Below are 25,640 nucleotides of genomic sequence, written 5' to 3' on the forward strand. Positions count from 1 at the left end.
ATAGCGTGGAACGGGACGGGGGGACATCCCAGCCATGGGTTCCTCTCAGCAAGGCTGAGCAGCTGTTCTGATCCTCGTATTTTAACTTGAGGGAATCTGATGCTAAGGAAAGAAATGAGGGGCTTGTTAATGAAGAAAAAAAGACTGTGTCGCATCTTGTGGTGCAGGATGTTCTCCGAACTGCTGCTAACAGTGCCCAGGATGCTCCCTTTTTGATGGGGAGAGGTTTAGCAGGGATTTCTTAAATGAAAATAGTTTGTCGTGTAACTTGCTTTTCATTGACCTTTCATGCTAGTTCTTGATAAGTTATCTTTGGATTCTGAATTAATATTTATTATTGAAGAGAACTGAAGAGAATATGTACGCACCTTGCGCCTTCTTCTTCACCGAGAATCTTCTAAACATCTTTGCACTGTTTCTTCTTGGCCCTGAGATGAAGCTGTGTGGAATATAGGCTTGGATGCTTTTTCAGTCAGGTGCAGGACACGTAACGCTCATCTGAGTTGTCATGCTGACAAGAACAGCAGAGTAGTAAATTTTTCAGGGTTGCGTGCTTTACTTTACTTTTTTTTTTTTTTCTTTTTTTTTTTCTCCCCTCCAGTCATAACCATGGAGCCACAGAAGCGTTACCCAGACAGAAGGAGCCTTTGTCACCTGGACTTCCTACAATTGACACAGGCAGTGGAAGTCAGCATCCCAAGCATCCATGAAACCCCTGCACAGGACTGGTGAGAGTTACCTGGCACTGTCCTTTGGCAACCTCAGGTCTCTCTGTAAGCTCCCAAGCTGTGTCGTAACTCCTCCCGTGGTGCTGACTCAGCTCTCCCAGTCTTTTGTGTGGGAGAGCTGGAGTTGAGCTGCTTCCTGCCTCTGTCCTCCCTGCTTTGCCCATGGCCCAGTGAGCCTCCTTCCTTGTTCGGTGTCTTGAATTACTGAGTTGCTTAAGGATTGGGTGGACCAATTAAATTCTTAGCGATGTCTCTAGATCCACGTGTGCACAAAAGCACACTCTGATGCAGTCAGTGTAATGATGAACACACGCCTTGTTTCCTTTAGCCCGTATTTTTAGTTCAGGAGAACAGATTTCTGGAATGATGTTCAGCTTAGCACCAGAATCCCCTTGCCGCCCCCCATTCCAGTCACTCACAAGGGCTTGAGATCCACAGGGAGGAAGTATTGCCGATAATTACAATCCGTGGTTTTGAAACTGATTTAATCTATGGTGTATGATATGAATAGTCGTGGTGAATGACGTGGTAAGGCATCCCAGCAATTTTCAACAGGAATACTTCAAGGCAGCTTTTCAAGGTTTCTTTGAGAACTCTCCAAGTCTCCAGGAATTTTAAGTGCCAAGGTTTCTTAGCCTTCCGAATGGCAGTGTTTCTATCGAAGCTGGCAGCCTTTAAACCCAAACCGAAGCTTGCTCATCTCAGTGGAGGTGCCTTAGCTATATTCTAACGCTGCGTGGAAAATGAGTTTCACGTTCACGAGTCCTTTCTGACTCGCTACGTGTTTGATTGCACAGGAAGAAAAGCTTGATGTCTGTGCCAAGGGAGACGTACACCGCACTTGCGCTGCCTGGACGATTTGGAAACTGGAAATTCTGGGGTGTGCTGAAGCACGCCCTCTCAGGTCAGTCTAAGCGTACATAGAGTAGACCTGTCTAACCAAACAGGTAATAGACAGTTAAACCCATTCTGTTGGGAAATACTCTCTCCTTCTAAGTACCTTTAGAACGTGAGTTTCTTCAATTAATTACTCAACTCATTTGCTTTTCCTGAATGATCCTACGTTCTTTTCTCAGGCTACATCTGTACTCTGCTCAGTCCAAGGAGAAATCCCTGCCCGCAGATGCAATGACACAGCATGGCTCACAACCTCATTTTTCATTGCTTACTCTTATGGTAGCTGCCATCCATGTCCACCCTGCGTATTCTTAGAGCTCTTCTGGAGTCCGTGGGGCAGACTTATGGTTGAACTAAAGGGAATTTTTTCATATTGCTCTAGCTCCAGATGATTATCCCTAGTATCATTATATTTAAAAAAAAAAAAAAAAAAAAAAAAAGGTGTTTTGAAGTAGTGTGATATATATTCTGTGCCTCAGAGTGTGGCACGTGTGGCATGAGAGAGTTTTGAGGCCACGAGGACTGCCCAGACAGCATCGGAACTGTAAGAGCAGAGAGCTATAGGTGATGCAGCGCTATTCGTGCCACCCGCAGGAAGCGGGAGCTGGAACAAAATATGGCCAGAAGAGTGATCAGATTGCGTTTGGTAAGGAACTATTTCATTAGTTCTAGAACTTTGACAAAATGTATATTCAGGATGATGATCAGCATGCCAGGTGCTGGGACCATGCCGAAAGAGAAATGGTCTGAAAACGTCGGTGCAATTTGAAATATATCCCCTTCCACAAAGCCCTCAGATCCATGCTGCAACTGCATCCAAAGCAAGCCAGAGCCCTGTGCTTGTTGTAGCCGGAGCTATCGGTGCCAGGAGTTGCTGCTGTGTTTGCAAGGACGTTGTGTCAGCAGTGTGACGTCAGTGGGGTTGTTTGATGGCAATGAAACAGCTGAATGGTGTACCTCAGGACTAAGAAAAAAGATGGTAGTGGTGACTGTGTGTCTAGGTATAGATAGCTTGATAGAGATATGTAGGACTTCAGTGTGGATTGTACATAGGCCCTGCGCTGCAAGGTACGCTGTTGGGAAGCAGTGTCCATCTGCCCGAGGGCAGGAAGGCCCTGCAGAGGGACGGCCTGAGGCCAGTCGTCCGAGGCTGCACAGGAGCAAGCGCTGGGTCCTGCGCTGTGGTCATGGCAACCGCATGGCAGCTTCTGCAGGATTGGGCTGAGGTAGAATTCCAACTGCCCGCTGATTCTAGAATGTTGGGGTGTGTGATGGTGGAATCTTCTGGTCCTGTGACATGGTCTTGCCTCCCCACCCTGTCGTCATGGCGGAGCAGCCTGGTGGCCCTTAGTGATGTCACAAGCGGCTGGAATGAGGGGAGGAGCAGTGCGTGCTGCGTCCCTTCATTGGAGCGCTTGAGCTCTGCGTGAGTAGCTCACTTGTTGCCCTTGTGCAGCGACTGAGTGCCTTCGTTTTCACCCCGTCTTGTGCAGCATCTTGTAGGTAAGCTGAGACAGGGCATGGGATGGACGGGTGGGCAGTGAGGTGTTGAGAACTGCTGGCTGGTGGAGCTCCTAGCAGCTCATACTGCTTACTCTTGTCCATCAGACGTAACTTTCACCCAGTACTTGCATTCCCAAGCGATCCACAAAGATGGCATTTGTCCCATGGCTTTTCCCTTGTCATCTTTGCTACATTGTGCAAGCTCACAGACCTGTTCCTTCTCTCTCCTCTACCCGCTCCCTTGGTGCAGCTTTCGCTCGTGGAAGAACAGAGCAAAGTGACAAGAAACAGCTGCGAGTTCAAGGAATTGTCTACCTTGTTCTGATCTCCTGCCAGGTACGTGCCACGCTTTGTCCCCCTACGTGGTTGACCAGCACTGTGTCGCACCATGTTTGATAACACAGCCTCACCCAGCTTTGATGGGACACTGGTCCCGTGTGGGTTTTTTCCCTTCCCCTCCAGCTCCGTCCTCAGAAGGATGCTGTGTGTGGTGCTGTGACCAGCTGGTCTGAAGGAAACCAAACCCTTAGGCAAAGAGTCCTAGGCCCAGTTTGTGCCGAGCTGCACAGCGTGACCCAAGGTCACAAGCCTGCACGCTTGGGCTGTGTGAGTGTGCCCGGCAGCTGTAGGGAGCACAGCAGAGATGCAAGCAGAGGAAATCCTTGATGTGCGGGGCTGCAGCAGGTGCCGGTGGTGAGGCTGCTGGGAGCCGTGGCCGGGGAGCAGATGCACCTGCAGCAATGATTCCTCTCACTGCCCTGCTGCTGCGCTGTCAGAGCGCCCTGGGCGAATGCATCTGCTGCTTTGTGCCAGTCCCCATCTGCTAGCAGAGGGACAGCCGCTTGGTCAATTGCTGCCTAATGGGCTGTCCCATTTGAACGGAGTGAACAGAGTGGTTGCTTCTAGAGCACCTGCCTGTGCCAGAGGATAGCCAAGGGTAGTTCTCCAGTAGTCTCTCGATACTGTGGTGTGTGAAGAGAGAAAATATGAGCGTGTTTCTCTTCAGTTCCAGCTTGTCGTGCCTGCTGTGATGGGCGTTGCGTGCAGCGAGATCAGCTGTGGCCCTGACATGACACGGATGGAGGTAGAGTATGGAGCTCTGATTGGTCTTTGTTCCCTGACTTGAGCCAGCAGAGTGAGCTGCAGATGTGCTCTCCTGCTTTTCAAGAGAGAGCGAATCCTTGCGGCTCTATCAGTGTCACTGAAAAGCTGCCTTAAAGGCTTTCTTTCTTTGCTGCAGGGATGTTCTTAGCCTTGCCGTTCCTTCTTGTGTGCCCATGATAAGGACCGAGTGCATTTCCTGCAGCTTTCTCTGCTGACATGCTCCTCAGCCTGAAATCCTCCTTGCAGCCCTCAGCTCCTCACCGTGGCCTGTGCTCTCTGTTTCAGGCTGAGAACAACGGGAAGCCCCTGCTGGTCCGTGAGGAGTCATCTCTTAATATCCCAGCTATTGCTGCTGCCCACGTTATTAAGAGATACGTTGCCCAGGCACCGGGTGAACTCTCCTTGGAGGTAAGCAGTTAAGGGCGTTCCTTGTTGTCATGTACAGAAGAGTGTAACATGTGAAGCTATCAGGAATATTCTCTGAGACCTTCAGAGTGTTTGGTGAGGTGAAGCCCGGAAGATTCAGTTCCAGATTAGACTTGCAGTGGGTTGGATGCAGGGAGGAGTTCAGCCATCTCCAAACTATGGCTCTATTTGGCATTGGAATCTTCTGATCAAAGAGCTACTGCCCAGTGTTGTAGCCTGGTCTCTGAGCGATGGCAGACCAGTGTATGGAGTGTGCAGATCTGTTCAGGATCTGTTCCGCTGACTTATGCCTGCGGTTTAATTGGAGCTCTCCCTTTGGCCAAGAGCCTGCTGCTTTTGAGAACCATTTCATACCGAACAGCTGAATTCTGTATGTTGTCTATTGTAGTGACTCTTCTACCTCCACGTTCAGTTGTACAACCGCAAATGCCTGAAGAGCTGCACTGGTGCAATGGCTCTCAAGCTTGACGATATTGGGCAGTGCAGAAGAATGCAGTCATTTGAGCTGCGCTTTCCTCCCAGCCGTGCTGAAGCTGGGATTGACGTTGCAATCTCTTGCAGGTGGGAGACCTCGTGTGCGTCATCGATATGCCGCCTCAGGAGCTGAGCCCCCGCTGGAGAGGCAAGCACGGCTTTCAGGTAGGCACAAGCTTCAGACGTGAGAGCGCAACTTTGGTCGAGGCAGGAATCTCAGCTTAGAGCTGCCCTGCCTGCACAGCATGGCTCCACATGGAAAATGGTTTCCCTGTGTTGGTGTCAGGGGACTTTGCCTTTTGCTGTGGGCTTAGGCCAGAGCTGAAAGTTGGTCTTTGTAGCAAACTGTCTCCTCAATTAACTTAGAAAGAAGAGCCCTCACAACATGCATCAGGTCACGGCCACTGAACCGCACCTTTGGAAATGCAGCAGCTAGGACACGTGTTTCAGTGTCTCTGAGCACTTGTGCTTGCACCCATGCAGAAGGTGAAGTCAGTGTCTTTCAGGAAGTCGCTGCCTGTCAGCTGAGATGAGGCAGGGTAACAGAGCCTCTGCGTGCTTGCTGCTGCTGCTGGCTGCCGAACGCTGGGTAGCTCAGAGCTGGGGATGGCAGCTGCATCTCAGTCAGCAAGCAGAAAGTTCATAGGCTGTGCTAACTCAGATCTAGCTGCATCAATCTATCATAATCTATAGCTTCTGTATGAAGTCTTTCCCTTCGGGCACGCTTGAGATTTAGGGGCGCATAGCATACTTGTCCTTTCCCTGCTCCATATGCAGTTACATGGATAATTGCATGCCAGTTTTGAATAATTATTAATTTTAAGCAGGCCATTTTTTGTTGGATTGTCTTACGGAGCACCCGGCAGGCACGTTATGAGGAAAATGTGATGTTTGAACAGTTCAGGCCTGAGAAACGCTGCCTTCAGTATCGCACCTCTCTTCTTCTTCTTGTTACAGGTTGGATTTTTCCCCAGTGAGTGTGTGGAGCTCATTAACGGAAAAGTCCCGGAGAGTCTCATCAATTCAGTGCCAAAGCCAGGTACGATGATACATTTGATGGTGCAGGGAAGCAAAATGGAGTCTTTTTTGGGTGTGTTCCGTGGTTAATACCTCCCTTATCCTTCCCACCTTATCCTCTGTGCTGATGATCCTTCATGCATAGCACGGGGCGTATGGCTGGTGTTTTGTAGGCAGCTAGAATGAGGGAAGGCAAAGGCAGTTCTCCTGCAAGTCAGTACGAGGCTGAGAACAGCCAGCGTCCCTGGTTCCCTGGGGAAATCCTAAAATCCTTGTAGAATAGCTTGGGAATGGAAGGGAGCTCAAGGATCATCAAGCTCCAAGCCCCCTGCCTCAAGCTGGGCTGCCAACCAAGCTCCACATTTAATGTGGGACTGGACCAGGCTGCCCAGGGCCCCATCCAGTCTGGCCTTGGACTCCTCCAGGGTTGGGGAAAATCCATTTTTGTACGCACTTGCTCATCATGTTCTTCCCGTTTTGAGGTGCTCTGTAGAATGTGTTGTGCTCGGCCTCGTCCAACGGAGCCAAGCCTAAAATGAACTGGTTTCTTCCTTTTGTTGTGCAGTGCCAAAGAAGCGCGGCAAGCTCCTCACCTTCCTTCGTTCCGTGGTGAAGGCCCGCCCAAAGCAACGGAAAGAGCGGGAGGTGGAGAAGGAAAGGGTGTTTGGCCGTGACCTGGGAGAGCATCTTCTCCACTCTGGTCGTGATGGTAAGGGACAGCCCATTCCTGAGAGCTTCCCTGTTTGGGAACCTAAAGATGAAAGGGAGATGGTATCTAGCAAGGGGCAGGTTGATACCAGTGGAGAAACGGGGAATGGGAGTTGACAACTGAAAGATCAACTGAGTAGGTGATGGCTGCGAGGTAAATGCTCCCAAGGGACAAGCACATTTGTATTTGCTTAAAGCAAAGCCTGTAAGCCAATCCCATGGTAGCCTGAAAAGAAAGGAAGCCTTTTGGCCAAAGAGAGTGTCCTGCATCAGTTTCCCGCTCCTTCCGGGCGTGAGATTTTCCACCTCCATTCCCATGGGAGCTGTGATGGGACTTGCAATGTCTGCGGCTTCCCCGGAATTACTTTCTCCAGGCTGATTCCTAGGTCCTGGCATTTCTGGAATGCAAAGAACGCATCTCTGTCCAGTTTCCTCACCAGCTCCTGCAGAGGTGTCTCTGACAGCTGTCCCCTTCAAGGAAGAGCTAAGCAGTAGCCTGGCTGGGCTTAGTGGATGGGATGTGACGGGAGCGCAGCCTGAGCCAGGACTTGAAGAAGGAGCTCCAGTAACCGCCAGCACGTGTTCTTTAGTCCCCCAGGTCCTCCAGAGCTGCGCCGAGTTCATCGAGCAGCACGGCGTGGTGCAGGGGATATACCGCCTGTCCGGCGTCGCGTCCAGAGTCCAGCGACTGCGGTAAGAGTGCTGCGACTGACAGACACAGCTGCCAGCAGGGGCACGTGCCCTGTTGCGGGCGTTCAGAGGCCTGCGGGCAATGCCTTAGCACAAAGAAAAGGTCTCCTTTGGGAACATCCCATCCAGCACGGCTGACGTGGTGCTGCTGGCCGAGTGTTTGTGTTCTGCTGTACATCAGGAAGCCCTTCCAACTCTTGATTGCATTGGGTGTGGCTTTTGACTTGCTTTCCTCTTTCTCAACCATTTTCGTGTCCTTCTCTGCAGCCAGGAATTTGAGTCTGAGCAGGTTCCTGAGCTGACCGTCCGCGACGTTCACAGCGCGAGCTCCCTCTGCAAAATGTACTTCAGGGAGCTCCCGAACCCCCTGCTGACCGACCAGCTGTACGACAAGTTCTCGGTAAGCACAAGGCAACGCCGTTCCTTTACCTCTTCCCTGGGCCTCTTGGGAGATGGCTGCAGCAGTGCCCCAGCTCCGAGGCCCTTCTTCTGTTATCCCCATGGGGTTTACTCGCATGTCTTTGCCACATCCTGCATGGTGCTGATGCCACTTCTGGTGGCCCCAGGAGGTGGTTATTTCCATATTCACAATGCTTGCGAGAATTCCTGTGTTGTTTGTTTGTTTGTTTGTTTGTTGCTATTCCCCAACTATTTCTGGAACGGGAAGGGGATTAATAGCCAAGTGTACTTGGAGATGAATGCCCCCTGCGAGGAGCTGAGCTGCCCAACCAGGCTGTAAACCAGCCCGGTGCTTGGACTCCTTGGCCGTGGTGGCACCAGCTGCGTGCCGCTATGTTCCCCAGATGCCTGTGGGGAGGCCTAAAGTCTTTCTCAGTGCTGACCAGCAGCGTGCTGTCCCCTTGGTTCCCGACCCTGCGGCAGGTATCTCGCCTGATTTGTGTCTCAATCCCTTTCTGCCCTTTTCCAGGATGCTGTTGGTGCCACTACGGAGGAGGAGCGGCTGGTCAGAATGCGGGACGCCATCCAGCAGCTGCCCGCTCCTCACTACAGGTCAGTGCTGCCCTCAGCCCGCTGAGCTCAGCCCTGCTGCACTTCAGAGGGCAAAGTGCAATTCCAGGTTTTGTCTCACGCGAGCAACGGGATGCCTGGGTGTGCTGAAACACTGCATGGGGTTAATTGATGGGGTCAGTTCCTGGGTACGGGGGCACACTTGGTGCAGCTGATGGCTGTGGCTGTGCTGTGCTGGTGCTGGGTGCTGCAGCGTGGCACTTGGTCAAGTTGGATCTACTTCATCTTCAGTGACAGTAGCAGTAATAACAACTAGTGTGAATTGAGGTTTGCTTTGTGAGTCGCAGCACGGGATGCTGGCTGGTGCTGAACATTTGCCGCTCTTGTTTCCCAGGACCCTGGCGTATCTGATGAGACACTTGGCCTGTTTGTCTGCGAACAGCTCTGTCACCAACATGCACGCTAAGAACTTAGCCATTGTGTGGGCTCCAAACCTCCTAAGGTAAACTTCTTTTTCCGTTTCAACAGAACGCTTACATCTGTTCTCCAGTAAGATAAAGCAGTCCTCCCTTCTTCTGCACCACATGTGCTCTTCTCCTGTAAAATGTGCAGTGAGTGGCTGACAGCAGAGCAGGAGCCTGGACTGTTCTCCAACCCCACGTGGGCACAATTGCTAGATGAGCATTGCTGCTCTCTTGTTTAGATGGGGCTGGTGTGTCCTTGATCAGCCAGGAGAACTTCTTCAGTGGCATCACTGACTGCCCACTGCGGAAGTCTCCGGAGCTCAGTTTGACAGCTTTGGGCTGCAACAGTTCAGACCCGGGGAAGCGATGTTGGCTGAATGACTTCTAAAACCTGCCTTTTCTACAGATCACAGCAGAGCGAGTCTGCCTGTGCCAGCGGGAGAGCTGCCTGCACGGAACTGCAGACGCAGTCAGCCGTGGTGGAATTCATCATCGACCACACAGAGGTCCTCTTCTGCTCCACATCTGGACCTGACATCTCAGATGGAGCAGGTGAGTGTCTTCCTCCATTAGCTTTATCTTGATCAGACACCTGGATCAAATGCAGGCCTTCTCCAAGTCCTTTGAAATACACTTTTCCTGTCGAGGGGACAGCAGACTTCTGGGCTTAGGTTAGAATCTGGCACCCTGTTGCTGGATGCTGAGAATGTGCAAGCCCAAACGTGACAAGAAGAAAACCGTCACTGTCATTATGATGTTTTGCAAGCAGGTGAAGCTTGATTAACGTGTGGCAGCGAAGCTTTCTGAGTTCACCGTACCTGCTTTCTAGGGTTTTTGTTTGCCTGTTTCGATACAGGGAGCTGCTCTTAATTATGACTGCGTCCTTTGCCATAGACACACCTCTGAGCACATGGTTGTTTTGAGCTGCTCTTCTTGCAGCGGCTCGGAGAAGCAAATCTGAGAGAAACACAGCAGCTCCCCCGGACCTGTGATGGCCGTAGTGCTGCCGCTTTCTGATCCTGGCTCTCACCTGTGGTTTTCCCTTACAGGGCACAGTTCTCTCTCAGGGCCCCAGTCTGTGCAGGCGTCTTCTCCTGCCACAGAGCTGCTCAGCCTGGAGGAGGCGCAGGCACGGAGGCGGAGGCGAGGCCACAGCAGCTCTCCTGTGGTTGTGACAGAGAGCAGGGGCATAGAGGTGGAAGAAGGCCCCACAGCTGTACGGGGGAAATTCCACACAGTCATCGACTTTCCACCTGAAAGGTAAAAAGGACTTCCTTTTCCAGTACCTTATCATCATTGTTTGGGTGGGTTTTTGTGGTTTCTTTTTGTCTTGTTTTTTTGGTTTGGTTTTTTTTTTTTTTTTTTTTTTTTCCCCCATTATTTCTGGTGCCAAAGCTTGCTGAAAGTCAGTTAAACTGATGGTGCCTGAAGTGTTGCAGTGAATCTCCACTCCCTTTGCACTGTGAGACTGAACTCACATTCAGTTGCCCGCCAGGCTGAGTTTAGCCACACAAGGCTGGCATTCCCTCCTTGCTGGGCAGGCAGTCACGAGCTGCATAAAGCCATGCTGACGTCTATCCCGGCCTGTGCTGGCTGTACCTGGAAACATTGGGGTTTTCCGGACTTGAGGGCCACGTGCCTGAATCCAATTCCAGTTGTCCTCGAAGCAGAGCTGTTGGTCAGACCTGCTGGCACGAGAAACTAGACATGGCAGTGAGATGGGGCCGATGAGCTGTCAGTGTCAGAGTGAGAGATGCTTCTGAAGTTCCACGCACGACTCACACCATTCCCTGTTTTCTCTCTCCAGACCAAGTCCACCCAGCAGGATGAAGGAATCACCAGCTGGCTGTTGGTGTTCCTGCTTCAGCCTGGGAAAACCATCCTCTGTGGCCAAACGCCAACCGCAGCGCCGTCCCAGGGAGCCCTCAGAGACAGACGTTGTAGTGCTGGCAGGTAAGGGTGCAAATCCAGCTTTCAACACCCTGCTTCTCAGCAACGTAGAATTCTTGCTGTCAGTGGGCTTGTATCTCCTTCTAGCGTTCCAGCCCATACCTGACACCTTCAGTTCTCCCCTGATCAAGAACCACTTTTGTACTTCAGCTTGGGAGAGTTTGACACCAAGCCCTGTTCATTCTTTTATAGGTGATTCGAGCTCTTGTCAACCGAGCAGAGCTGGAGCAAGTAGCGATGCTGGGCTGCGTGCTTCCATGAATGGAGAGCTCGCAGGAAGCACAAATGGCTGCGGTTCAGCTGACAGCGTGCCGCATAACAACAGTGGCGCACACAAGGAGCTCATCCAAGTTGAAGCCCTCATTTCTCCCGGCTCTGCTGAAGATGCTGACCTGAGCCTGCCAGACACCACAGGCACCAGCCTGGACTGTGACCCGGTGCCTGTGCAGTGCAGCCCAGCCCAAGCAGAGCCTGAGTGCCCCGACAGCAGCACCTCCATACAGGAGCAGGTCAGCACCAGCGAGGAGAAGCAGAGCCTCTTGGAGGGGGGCTTAGAATCGGGCCTCCAGTCCCAGGCACCGGGCAGCAGCACTGAGAGCTCTGAGCCACTCTCTCCGTGAGCTTTCCACCCAAGAGAGGACGATTGCCATCTTTACCTGGACCTCTCACGCCCTCCTGTCTTTTCCTTTAATAATAAAAGCACACTTGTGCTCACTCAACGCCTTGACTGCCTGAGGAGTTTTCATTCCCGGGGACTGGGATGAATGCAACACACAGCAAAGCACCTCAGCTTGCAACGCTGAGGCTGTGGGGTGCATGAAGCAGAGCTCCAGGTTTGTTCCCATTGTGTCTAGCTTCGGGATGTCTGCAGCTCCCATTTGGTACAGTAGCAAACCATCTCTAGCATCCTGGATGCTGCTCGTGATAACCCCAAGCTTCCTGGCGGTGGCTTTGTGATGCCTTTCAGGGCTTTTGGATGCGCTGTGATGCCTTGGCTGCTCCCTATCACCTCTCTCCTCCGGCCGCGTCCATTCCTGGCTCCCAACCTCCGAGCTGCCTGCGCAGATCACCTGCAGCCGTGTCCTCATCACGCTGCAGAAGGACGAGCTCATCCTGGCCCGGCCTCTCATTGGTCAGGGGCAGCGCTGTCCCGCCCCTGCCTGCCTCTCATTGGTCAGGGGCAGTGCTGTCCCGCCCCTGCCTGCCTCTCATTGGTCAGGGGCAGTGCTGTCCCGCCCCTGCCTGCCTCTCATTGGTCAGGGGCAGCGCTGTCCCGCCCCTGCCTGCCTCTCATTGGTCAGCGGCAGCGCTGCTCCCTCCCCCGGTGTCTCCTTGATCTGCTGTAGCTCCGCCGGCTGCGATTGGCTGAGCTGCTGCGCGCGGGAGCGGTTATTGGGAGCCGGCTGTTGGAGGCGCGGCAGACCTCGGTGGCAGCTGTTGCTGTCCTGGCAGTAGCTTGGCGGAAGCCGCAGAGTGACGGAAGCGAGTGCTGAGGGCAGCTCCGCTGGAGGTGTGCGGGAGAGCGGTCCCGGGACAGGGAGAGGAGCCCTGCGCGGCCCCAAGCAAGGGGAGATGGCCGAAAAGTGGAGCACGGGAAGTTCCGCCCGTGGATGAGAAGGGAGTTCTTCACGGTGAGGATGGCGCAGCTCTGGAACAGGCTGCCCAGGGAGGCTCTGGCTTCTCCTTGTCTGTAGGTATTTCAGACCTGCCTGGACACCCACCTGCGCAGCCTGCTGTAGGAGCCCGTTTTGCAGGGGGTTGGACTCAGTGATCCCTGGAGGTCCTTCCAGGCCCAGTTCTGTGATTCTGAGATTTTAATTCCTGCTTCTTGCAGCAGTACAGCATTTCAGAAGAGAGAAAAGCACGGCGGGCATCAGCTGGATTTCTGTGGCTGGTAAAGCTGTGCCCCTGAGATCTGGGCTGACTGCTGCCCCTGGAAATGTGTGCAAAGTCTGCAGAGGCAGAGGAATGACTTCTCTCTCAAAAGTTGAGCTTGTCTAATGTAGGTCACTGCTAGGAGAGCTTCTGCTTTAAAGCATCAAGTTGTATGGTAAGGAAATTTTAAAAGCGAGCTTGCCAGTTCTTTTTACCTAAGTGATTTTTTAGCAAGGAAAGATTGGAGATGCTGCTTGCTAATGGAAGATGGAGGAAAAGCAAGTGAAAGGCACGCTGTGCACAGCTGCCGCATACCATCGGCACCACTCTCCCCCTTGTGAGATAGGTTGTGTTTTTACAGTGGAAGTTTCCAGTAGTTCTGTATGTAGCACAGGATAATTTGCCTTTCACAAAGAGAGCTGCTGAACAGCTCTAGGATTGCAGTTGAAAACTTGTGAAACAGGTATAAAGGTGTCCATGAATCTATTAATAACTGCTAATGAAAAAGAAATAAATCCAAAGGTGCGAGCAGGGGAAGGAAACTGGGTGGACTCGGAATTACTTCCTTAACAGTAACTGTCCAAGGAGGAAGTGAAGCTGCAAAACAGCGACAGTTATCCCCCCATGCCTTTAGAAAGGATAATGGGTCTAAAGGCTGTAATACAAACATTGGTTAAGATGGTCTTCTGGGACTCTATGTCACCCTATAACACTCCAGTTTTGCCATTACAGAAGGCAGATGGCACCTATCGACTGGTACAAGATCCAAGCAAAATTAATGAAATAGTTCTCAAGTGACCCCCCTGCTTCCTAACCCCTATACTTTAATGAGTCAAATCCCACACAGACACAAATGGTTCAGTGTAACAGACCTCGAAGATGCTTTCGGGACCTGCATTTTAGACTCAGAGAGCCGAGATCTTTTTGCCCTTGAATGAGAGGATCCAAAAATGCGACAAAAATAGCAAGATAGGTGAATTGCTTTACCCCAAGGGTACATAGAATTGCCTAATTTATTTTTTATTATATTTTATGTGTTATATTATTATAGATATTATATATTGTGTTATTATGTGTTATTTTATATACTTTATATATTTTATTTTTGTTTTAACTAATGAAGTGCTGGAGAAAGTTTTGGAAAAGTTTTGGGTTGAGGAGGAGGTGAAGCTGTTTCAGTATGTAAATGATTTGCTGATTTGTGGAAAAGCGGAGTCTGAAGTAAAAGAGACTAAGTAAAATTCTGAATTTCTTGGGGAATATGGGCTAGGGCTGTTTGAACTGTAGTATGTGGAAAAAGAAGTCAGATACCTTGGGCATGTGATTTCTGAAGGGAAATGGAGAGTTCTGAAAGAATTCAGGGCATTGTGCAGCTTCGTTTGCCCAGGACAAAGAGGGGAGCGGCAAAAGTTTCTAGGTTTGATTGGATTCTGTATTTTGTGAATAGAAGAATATGTACAAGAAACAAAGATTGTATCTCCAACTATCACAGGGAGAACCCAACATATTAAAATGGACAAAAGAGGGAAAAGAATTAGTAGAAGTATTGAAACAGGACTTAATCACAGCACCTGTGTTAGAACTGCCTGCCTTAAAGGAACCATTTCACCTTTTCATAACTGTCAGTGAAAGAGCTGTTTCAGGCATTCTAACACAAGAATAGGGAGACAAGAGAAAACCTATTCATACTTGTCCAAGGTATTAGACCCTGTATCTCAGGGTTGGCCTGAACGCGTGACTGTGTCCAGGTGGTAGCAGCAACTGCCTTACTGGTAGAAGACAGTGTGCGTGTACACTTTGGGAGTGTAAGGAGCAAGTTGCTGACAGTACGTGTTCCCCCCCTACCCTTCCATGAAGAGATTGCTCCACATTTTGAGGCATGATGGTTACAAAAAAAAAAAAAAAAAATGGAGCAGGAATCTGCTCCTCAATCTCTTAAAAAAAAGCATAGTGCCAAACTCTCCCCCGTGGAGATGAAATGGGCATGGAATAATTGGTCCAACTTAGAGGGAGTCATGGGTCATATTAAATTCCCTCCACAAGCAAATTTGTATGGGGGAGGAAAAGGGAATATCAATCATTTGTGCAGTTCCAGGAGCTGCTCTTAGTGCTGCCATAGAGATCCGCAATGAACAGCACACGGTAGAAACCCAAATCATAAAGTCCTTGCAGGAATTGGTGACATACCTGCAGTACCAAGTAGAAGATCTTAGGGGACAGTAAAAGAAGAACATTCAAAAGGCCTCCCTTAGCAAGCCCTTAGAGAACAGTTGGTAAATGACAGGGAGATAGATGCTAGTTCCCCAGGTAGTGACTTTCCTCCAGGAGAAAATCTTGAGGATGTGAGAGCCCAAAAAGACAAGTTGGGAAACCTGGCGATCCTTCTCTGCCTTTAGATAGAAACTGGGCGTGCATGGGAAGAGACTGGCAGTGGGTATTCTGATGTTCATATTGACGAGGTTCCCTGTTTGCTACAGAGCCGGCCAAAGTAAGGAAGGATTTTGGTTACACCCTTAGGAAACCAGTATGTGTGGAAAGTGCCATTAACAGAGGGAGGTCAGATCTTGCTGACTGAAAAGGAATCAGAGGGTTATTGGGGACCTGGAATATTTTTCACCACGGGCAACAATTGCCAGTGGTCCCTTACTCCAAGAGCTGCTTATTGGGATGATTACTCCCCAGGACAACTGCTGTTGATTGATTTGCCCCACCGTAGTCCTGTCCCTTTAACCCTCAGGGAGACTCTTCACAAATACTTCTGGAAGCCTCAAGATGATCAGGAGGAACAGTACAAAATTAACCGTCTGGATTTCACCTCCCTTCTAACTTTGGTTCATTTCGGACTAGGAAGTTTTATTTTTGTTTTCTTTTCCAGTTTTGCTTCTTCTAACCTTGGTTCCTTTGGAACCAGGAAGTTCTCTCTTGTTTTCCAGATGCTAACGAATGCTGATACTGTTGCTGTAGCTCACGTGTTCCCTTCTCACACTGCTCCTTTCTTTGGGATCCCTGTGGTATCATTGGTGTTACTGTTTTGGTCAGGAATCTTCTTCAGATTAATTTTTGTAATTGCTTATGATGACCTTAACACAGTCACTGGCTGGTCATGGTCCCATGCCCATATTGGCAGTACTGGGCATCTAGTTAGTTTTGCTTATGATCCTGTCACTAATTCTGCTGCAGCTTTTGTCCTAACAATACACAATGCTTCGGTACATACCATACACCTAATCATTGTGCTGGGACTGAATCACAATGGAGTTTTTTTGGGTTTTTTTTTTGTTTGTTTTGTTTTGTTTTTTTTCCCCTGCAGAGGAGAAAGAATCACAAATGCTTGTGGAGAAAAAAAGACTCAGGGATTTCTTCTTTCTTGCTAGCAGATCTTGATGCTCTCCTCTTCCTGCCAGTGGGCTGCATGTCATGCCATAGTCCTGCAGTCTCCAGAAGTGACCCCACGTGCTACCAAAACAGATCACAGACCTGGATTCAGGCGTTCCTAATTCACCCACTGCACGAGCTGTCATGGAGCAGCGTGCTCCTCAAACGTGGTCATTTTGTGAGGTTACGCAGTGTTTGTGTACTTATGTAGGAATGGAATGTTATTTCTGCATTACAACTAAAGCGTGAGTATTTTATGTCATTGTCTCTGCTCCAATCTTGCGTTGTTTGTTTACTACTACTAATTACTACTTTTTCTTTTCTCCTTTTTCTTTTCTCTCCTTGTTCTTTTATTTCCTTTTCTACTTCCTTTTCTTTCTCTTTCTAATTTGTTTTCTTAAGACTTTTTCAAATTCTTTTTTGTTTTGAATTTTTTCTATTTCTTTCTAATTCTTTCTTTTTTTTTGGATAATACTGTTTCCAATTCTGTTTGTTTCCAATTTTTTTTCTTTTTCTTCGTGTTCCTTTTCTTAGTCATATTCCTTTCCATATTTTATTTTCTTCAACATATTACAATTCCCATTCCAATTCTTTTTCCTTTATCAATTATTTTTCCATTCCCTTTTCTAAATCTTTCTCTCTTTCTAAATCTGTTTCTTCTTTCCTGTTTCTAATTGTGAGAATCCTTTGTTTTTTGGCTCAAAGCTTGCTTCCTGAGGTTTTTCTTGTGATAAGACTCTGATTGATTTATTGAGGAGGCAAGTGATGGGTGCTAACCGTGTGACAATCGACATCACTTTGGGAACATTTGAAAGCCCCTTCCTCCAGAGCTGCTTGCCTCTGGAGTGTTTACTGGCGGAAGATCTGGCCTGTTACTAAACAGCTCCAGCTAGATATGGGAAAACTGGGGAATGATACCATCGTGTTCTGTGAAAAACAGGATGCAGATGGGCATCCCTGCTCCCTCTTATCTGCTGGCAAGGCCCGGAAGATGGGAACAAAGGAGTTTCTGCTGAGATCCCAGAGCCAGAAGCTGCCACTCCAAAGAGAGCTGACTCAACCACTTTGGGTTTGAGCTGTCACTCCAAAGACAGCTGACTCGACTGCTTTGAAACTATTGAAAAAGGGCCGTCATCGCCATGGTCATGGTCGTCGTTCTCATCGTTCTCCTCGTTGTCATCAACAGAACAATGCCTGACGACCCACCACTACTGAAGATGAAAGACTGAACTATGAACCATGCTGGATCCATGGTGGTGACTGTCTCCCTCTTGCTTCCTATAAAGACTCCTTGCTGCTTCTTTTCTACCTTTTCTATCTTTCCTATTGCCCTCCTTCCCTTCCCCATCACCCTAATTCATAATAGTGTCCGTCCTCCCCTTCCCCATTTCCCTAACTACGATTTGTAATAAATTGGTCGGACCAACATTTGAACCGTTGTTTGTTAATCTCACGCCGGGTATATAGATAATAAAAGAACCTCCTCTCCCTCCTATAAATTGGAGCAAGACACTAATCTGTTTTGTTTTTCTAATTTTTTTTTCCTAATTCTTTTCCTATTTCTTTTTCCTGTGTCAAGTCTTTCTTTTCATTGCAAGTCTTTTTCCTTTTTCTATTTCATTTTTTTTTCTTTTTTGAATCCCAATTCTTTTTCAAATTGTAGTTCTTGTGTTCTCTTTCTGGATCATTTTCTATTTTTTTTTTCCTAATTCTTTGTCTAATTTGAACTATTTGTCTAATTCTTTTTCTATTTTTTTCTTTTTCTCATTCTTTTTCTTTTTCCAATTCCTTTTTGTTTCCTTTTTCCATTTCTCATTCTAATTTTAATTCTTCTTCGTTTTAAAAAAAAATACTTTCTGGTCTTTCTAATACTTTTTGTTTTCTAATTTTCATTTTCCTTTTCTAACAATTTCTCATTCTTTTTCTGCTCCTTGTTTTTTCTTTTTCTAATTCTTTTTCCAAGCCTTTTTTGTGGTCCTTTTCCCAGTCTAAGTCTTTCTTTTTTCTATTTCAATTTTTTTCTAACTCCACCTCTTTTTCCAATTGTAATACTTTTTCTTTTCCCTGTTCCACATCTTTTCCCTGTTCCATGTCCTTTTCATTTTTCTGTTTCAGTTTTTTCTTCTACATTTTCCAATTTTTTCTAATTTTTTAAATTAATTTCCTAATTCATTTTCTATTTTTTTCTGTTCATTTTGATTGTTTCTTTTTTTTTTTTACAGATTCTAAATATTTTTCTACTTTTCATTGTAAATCTTGATATCTTTTTATTTTTTCTTTATATTTTTCCTTTTTCTAATTCATTTTATTTTTCTCAATCTTTTTCCAGCTCTTTTTTTGTTTCCAGGTTTTTCTTTTTCCAGTTTTTTCCTTTTCCAGTTATCGTTCTAATTCTTCTCCTTTTTCTTTATCCATTGATTTTTCTTTTTCTAATTCCTTTTCTTTTCATATTCTTTCTCTTGCTCTAGTGCTTTTTTTTCCTTTCTCTTCTTTTTCATTTTCCAATTCTTTTTCCAGGTCTGTTTCCATTTCCAGTTCTCTTTCCAATTTTTCATCTATTTTTTTCCATTTTTTCTTTTCTCAATTCCTTTTTATACAATTCCTTTTCTTTTTCCAATTCATTTTCTTTTCATCTTCTTTTCCATATTCTTGTTTTTCTTTTTCTCACTCTGATTCTTTTTCTAATTCTTCTTCTATTTTTTCTAATTATTCTCTTTTTTCTTATTATTTTTCATTGTTCTATTTCTAATTCTTTTTCTAGACTTTTTTCTCACTTTTTCATTTTCCTTTATTTTTTCCACTTTTTTTGTCTTTCTACTTCTAGTTCCTTTTCCAATTCCTTTTCTAATGTTGTTTTCTAATTCTTTCTCATTTCCCATTTTTTTCCAGTTCCTTATCTTTTTCTTTTTCCAATTCTCATTCTAATCCTAATTTGTCTTCGTTTTTTCTTTTTCTAATTGTTTTTCATTTTCTAATTCTAATTATTTTCTTTCTTTTCTATTTTGAATTATTTTTATATTTTCTTCGCCTTTTTCTTCTCCCCTTTTCTTGTTTTTCTGTTTCTTACTCTTTTTCTAATTCTTTTTGTCTTATTTCCTAATTCTTTTTCTAATTCTTTTTCTTTTTCATATTCTTTTGCTTTTTCTAATTCTTGATTTTTTTCCTTTTCTAATATTTTTTTCCCTAATTGGTTTTCTTTTTCCTTTTTATTTTTGTAATTCTTTTTCTAATTCCAGTTTTTTCCTCTGCCTTTTCCAATTCTTCTTCTAGTTCTATTTCCAATTCGTTTTCTATTTATTTTCCTAATTCCAATTATTTTGTCTTTTTCCTCGCCTTTTTCCTATCCTCATTGTAATTCAAATTCTTTTTTCTTTTTCTAATAATGTTCCTTTTAGTAATTCTAGTTATTTCTTTTTCTTTCTTTTTCTACATCTTTCTTTTCTCCTTTCCTTTTCCCTTTTTTCATTTTTATTCCCATTTTTTCATTTCCGTTTTCCTTTTTTTCTTTTTTTTTTTCTCCTTTTTTTTTTTTTTTTTCTTCCATTTTCCTTTTCCTTTTTCTTTTCATTTTAATCTTCTGTGAACCTGAAGTGCTCAGGCAATGAGAAACCGGGGGAGGAGAAGGTAAGAGTTGGATAACAGATCATGGACGATGTCCCACTGGTTCAGATTTCAGTGTTCCTGAAGAAAATACTACCAGTCTACAAGAGCCTTATCCAGCTGGGCTGCATTGCCAGATAACAAACCTGAATAAACCAAAGGACACACGATGTTGTGGGTTTTCACTTGGGTTCCTTGTACTGTCCATGCGGATTCACGGTATTTTTGTACAGGCTTGTGGGTTTTCACTGGGCTTTGCAGAAGTCCGCCCTGGTTCACTGAAGACTTTGCAGGATCACTGGTCTTCACTGAGATTCCATGAAGTTCACGTGGTTTTGTAAGATTTTGCACAGCTTTGCTTCTGTTCACACTGGCTTCCCATATCTTTGCTTTGGTTCAGTCAAGACTGCACAATTTTGCTGGCCTTTGCTGCCTTGAAGTTTCACTCCTTTACTTAGTCCCTGACAGTTTGCAGGTGGAATCTCAAATTCTCAGTCATCTAGTGCTGCTGCCACTTCCCCCCTTTCCAGGGTATGAGCTTGCAATTAAATATCATCTACACATGGATACACATCCTAAGGCAGTAAAACTGTCAAAGTTCACTGAGGTGGCTTGAGCAATATTGGGAGAATGTGTACACCCCTGTGGGAGTCAGCTAAAGGTATATCATATCCCCTCCTGAGTGAAAGCAGACTTTTCTTTATCCTCTTCCTGCAAGGAGACTGTAAACAGCATTTTTTACGCTGAAAACTGCCATCCAAATAAGCTCCAAAGCCCATTTCACGTCATACTCCAGACCCAAACCATCAATATTTCACACCAAACTCCAGGTTCACATCCTTGCTAATTCACCCCAAATTGAGTTCCGAAAACCTCATTATTTCATTCGAAATATCAGCGCCAACACTCCCTGATGTCATCCCCCAGGGATGCTCCAGTATCAATCCCCCAGCATTACTCCTTCATATCACCCCCCTTTCATCCCAACATCACCCACCAGTGCCAACCCAACAATGTCACCCCTCACCATCACCACAATATCCACCCTCAGCATCACTCCAACATTGTCATTCCCCAGTGTCACCCCAACACTCTCACCCCAGGATCAGTCATTCATGTTAAATCCTTGTGGTACTCCCACATCACTCCCAATGATGTCATTCTATCGTGCTACTCCCTGATATCTATCCTACTGATACCCCAACATCACTCCAACATAACCATGGTGTCACTCCCTCCAGGTGTCACTCTAAAATTTTAGATAATTCCATTAAGTGGGAAGCAGAATCTCCCTAAACAAGTATGCTATTACTATCTGACCCTTGAGAGATGGCAAGCCACCAAAAAGGAGAGAGAAGGAACATGCTAGCAGTGGATTTGATCAGCATTACCAGCAGGGCATCCCCTGCTTCAAAGCACACTTCCACTCTTTCTCCCACTTTCATTCTCCCCAGGGTCTGCAGGGTTTGTTCCACTTGCATGCTGTACCCATATGGCCAGTGCATGATACAGAGCTCTACAATCAAAGAATTTTAGGATGCTATAATCACAAAATAAACAAGACAATTAGGCAAAGCAGACTACGACAACATAAGAGAATAAATAGAAGGCTTACCCCTATCCTAGGCTCACTCACAAAGCTCTAGCAGAGCAGATCTCCAGCAAAGATCCTTCCCCCCCTGGCAGCCAGTTCTTAAATAGCTCTAGGAGGAGGCAGCCAGGCTCCGCCCCTTCTGGCAGCACAGGTGAATTGAATTGCCTTCACCTGTGCTCCTCTAGCTGCCTCATGGCTCGCCTCAGGTGATCAGTCAGAGGTTCAGGCCGTGACTCAGCAGTTCCCATACAAGAGCCCAGCTGGAACATCAGCTTACAAAACAAGTCTTCGCAAGAACAAGATCAAATACCAGGGATAGCTCTCTCTACAAAAGGTTTGCAGCCACAGCCACAAATGTCAACTCCCTTAAAACTGCCAAAATACCTTATTCAATTCCAGGATCATTCTTCAGTCAGGGGCCGTTAGGTCCCCAATATAACACCCCAACAACGTCACCACCCAGTGTTCACTCCCTGATGTCACCCACCCTTCCTCCCCAAAAAGCCCCAACATCACCCATGCCACTACAATGACACTTCAGAAACACTCTCCAGTGCCACCCCAATGTCACTCCCAGAGTCGTGCCAACAATGTCACCCCCCAGCATCACACTAAGTCACCCCAGTGTCTCCATCGAGTATCTCTCTCTCTCTGATTCCCACCCCCCCCCCCCTGCCCCCCCCGCGATACCCCATCATCACCCCCCAGCGTCACTCTCCAGGCTCAGTCCACAACTTCACACCAGTGTCATCCCAGCATCACTCCATGGCATCACCCCAACTTGCTTGCCAAGTAAGCAAGGTTTGGGACAGCAGCTCCTAGCGGAGCTGTATAAGCTTTCAGACACCGATAATCGATTGTTAATCACCACCTTCCATCTGGTTTCCAAACCAGATAACGATGAGTTATGTAGGGATTCTGTTCTGGAAACGATTTGTCTTTTCTCCAAACCTGCTATGAGTTCAGAAATCGCACAGCATGCTGCAGCAGAAATGGGGTATAGTGGTATGTTAGCGACCCCTGATTCAGGGAGCACAGGGGCTGCATAAAGTGCACACGCTGCAGCCTCCCTATTTCTTTGGAGTCTGGGATTGAAACTTGACCCAAAAGGCCACACACTGCCATACAGGCAGGTGCCAAGTTCACCCACTGATTATGTAAAATCCTGAATTGTTTTCACTATGGGCTTTAATTACAAAGAAAGTAGGCGACACGTTTCTCACTGGAGAGCCACAAGCTGTCCCCACTAGTTTGGCAAACAGCGCTCGCTCCGATCACACCGGTGATCTCAACTCTGCCATCCAGGCTGCACACACAGCTTTTCAGCATCTTGCTGTATCAGTACTGAAATTTGTGTGCTGTATGAGTACTGAAATTTGTGCTCCCCTATCTATTAGAAATTTTACTGAATGCTTTTGAGGACAGACTTCAATCAAAATATGCATGCCATTGTTGCTCATCTTTTGATCAAACTCCCCTTGCCAGACAGGCAGATCCAATCACCTGCTTGTAATTAGTCTTTTTTTTGTTGTTGTTTACTGTCCGAAGCAGTGATTGAGCACCTGGTGAGGGGTGTGGCCAGCCCTGTGAGCACAAGTGGAAGCAATTTACCTGTGGGACCGGATAGGGCTGAGCTTGGCTCCACCCCTTCCTGCCCATATTTAAGGGCTGGGAACAGTAAGGGCAGCATTCTGTTTGGGAACTGCCTCCTTGGGAGTGTTGGGAGCAAGTTCTGCTCTTTGGAATGGGGTGAGTGATTGATGCTTTATTGCAGGGCTCTGGTCTTTCTGTTTTTGGGGATCCTGACTGCTTTTAAGGGCAGAAAGCTGTAAGGGCAGCACCTCTGCATGAAGACTGCTTCCTTTGGGGTGTGGGCTGAGTGTTTGTTTTCGGAATGGGTTCATTGATTTCTTCTGTATTGCTGGATTGTAATTTTACTTTCTGGGGGGGCTCCTGATCACATTTAAGGGCTGTCAGCAGGAAGAGCAGCAACTGCACCTGGAGACTGCTTCCTTTAGAGTGTGGGGTGAACCCTTGAAACAGGGTGAGTGATTCTTTATTCCAGGGTTGCAATATCTTGTTTTTGGGAGGATCCTGACCCCACTTAGGGGCTGGTAGCCTTTAAGATGGTATCCATCTTTAGAGACTGTCTCCTTGGGACTGTGGGTTGAGGTCTAGTCTATGAGAAAGGATGAGCGATTCCTTCTTATTTTAGGGCTGTGACCTTTCCCTTTTGGTTTTTGGGGCATCCTGACCACATTTAAGTGCTGACAGATGTAAGGACAATGTTGATCTCTGGAGACTGTCTCCTGTGGAGCATGAGTGAGTTTTGGCCTTTGAGAAGGGTGTAAGTGGTTTCTTCTTCATTTCAGGGCTGCAATCTTCCCTTGTGTGTTTTGTGTGTGTGTGTGTTTTTTTTTTTTTATTTTTTGTTTTTGTTTTTTTTTAATAGTATCCTGACCACTTTTAAGGGGTGGAAGCCACAAGGGCAGCATCTGTACCTGGTGACTACTTCCTTGGCAGTGTGGGCTGAGTGTTCATCTTTGGAATGGGGTAACTTATTCTTTCTTTATTTCAGGGCTGTTATGCACTGCTTCCAACCATGCAGAGTTGTTTAAGGGCATTCTGTGCACCCTTAGGTGTAATAAATCTTCATCTGTATAGAAAGCCAAGGATTGTCCTCTTCTGGACTGCTGTACTCAGCATCACCCCAGATATCTCCATCCTAATTGTCTGGAGATGCTGTTAGTTTCCTAATCTGTATGACACCCAAATCCCAATTCCTCTTCCTCCCACCCCCTGACCGGCATTCAATAGCTCTGCAGCTCTGGTTCCCAACAACGTGATGAAGTGAAGCCCCTGGTCTGCTGAATACTGGGACTGGCCCAGAGAGGCTCTGTGACGGATGTGGATTATCCCAGCTGGAGTACCTGGTACCATTGGTGGTGATCTCGTCCAACTGCCACACAACTAACAGGAACATCCACAGCCAGATCAGGCTGCCGAGAGGCTGACCCAGCCTCACCTTGGAAGACGGGGCATCCATCACATGTCTGGGTAACCTGTTCCACTGTGTCACCACCCTCACTGTACAAGATTTTCTTTATATCTAGGCTAAATCTTTCCTTGTTCTTCCCTTCAGGTATTGAAAGGCTGTTACCAGATCACCTCGGAGCCTTCACTTCTCCAGGCTGAACAGCTCCAGCTCTCTCTCTTTATAGGAAAGGTATTCCATCCTTCGGTTCATATTTGTGGCTGTTCTCTGGATGTGCTCCAACAGCTCCACGTCTGTCCTGCACTGCGGACATCCACATCCAGACACAGCACCTCCAGATGAGTTCTCACAGCGCAGAGCAGAGGGGCAGGACCACCTCCCTTCACCTACTGACCGCACATCTTTGGATGGAGCCCAGCATGCATTTGGCTTTCTGGGCCAGGAAGGTACATTGCTGAGTGCCCACTACTCAGCCTGTTGAGGTCCCTCTGGATGGCATCCCATCCCTCTGGTGTGTTACCGCACCCCACAGCTTGGTGTCATTAGGGTGCTCTTGACCCCACTGTCGATGTCACTGATGAAGGGGCAATTCCAGATGTTTGTACAAACTCAGCAAAGAACACCTTGAGAGCAGCCCCACAGAGAAGGATTTGCAGATCCCGGTGGGTGAGAAGCTGGACATCAGCCAGCAGAGTGCGCTTGCAGCCTGGAAGGCCAGCTGTGTTCTGGGCCGCATCAAAAGAGGAGCGGCCAGCAGGGAGAGGGAGGTGATCGTCCCCATTTACTCGGCTCTTGCGAGGCTTCATCTGCAGTGCTGCATCCAGGCCTGGGGCCCCCAGGACAGGAAGGACGTGGAGCTCATGGAGCAGGTCCAGAGGAGGCACTGCGATGATCAGATGGTTGGAGCAGCTCTCCTACAAGGAAAGGTTGAGGGAAGTGGGCTTGTTCAGCCTGGAGAAGAGAAGGCTTAGGGGAGAACTCATTGCAGCCTTCCAGTACTTGAAGGGAGTGTATAAGCAGAAAGGGAAATGGGTGTTTATGAGGGTGGATCGTGATAGGACAAGGGGAAATGGTTTTAAACTGAGACAGGGGAGGTTTAGGTTAGTTATTAGGAGGAAGCTTTTCATACAGAGGGTGGTGACGCACTGGAACATGCTTCAGAGTCACTTCCAGGAGGATCTGCTCCATGATGTTTCCCAGCACGGAGACGAGACTGACATGTTGGCAGTTGCCAGGGTCATCCTTTCTATCTGTAATAACAGCTGTGCTGT

The sequence above is a fragment of the Tetrao urogallus genome, assembly GCF_951394365.1.
Source record: "Tetrao urogallus genome assembly, chromosome: 9".
In the NCBI taxonomy this organism is placed as follows: Eukaryota; Metazoa; Chordata; class Aves; order Galliformes; family Phasianidae; genus Tetrao; species Tetrao urogallus.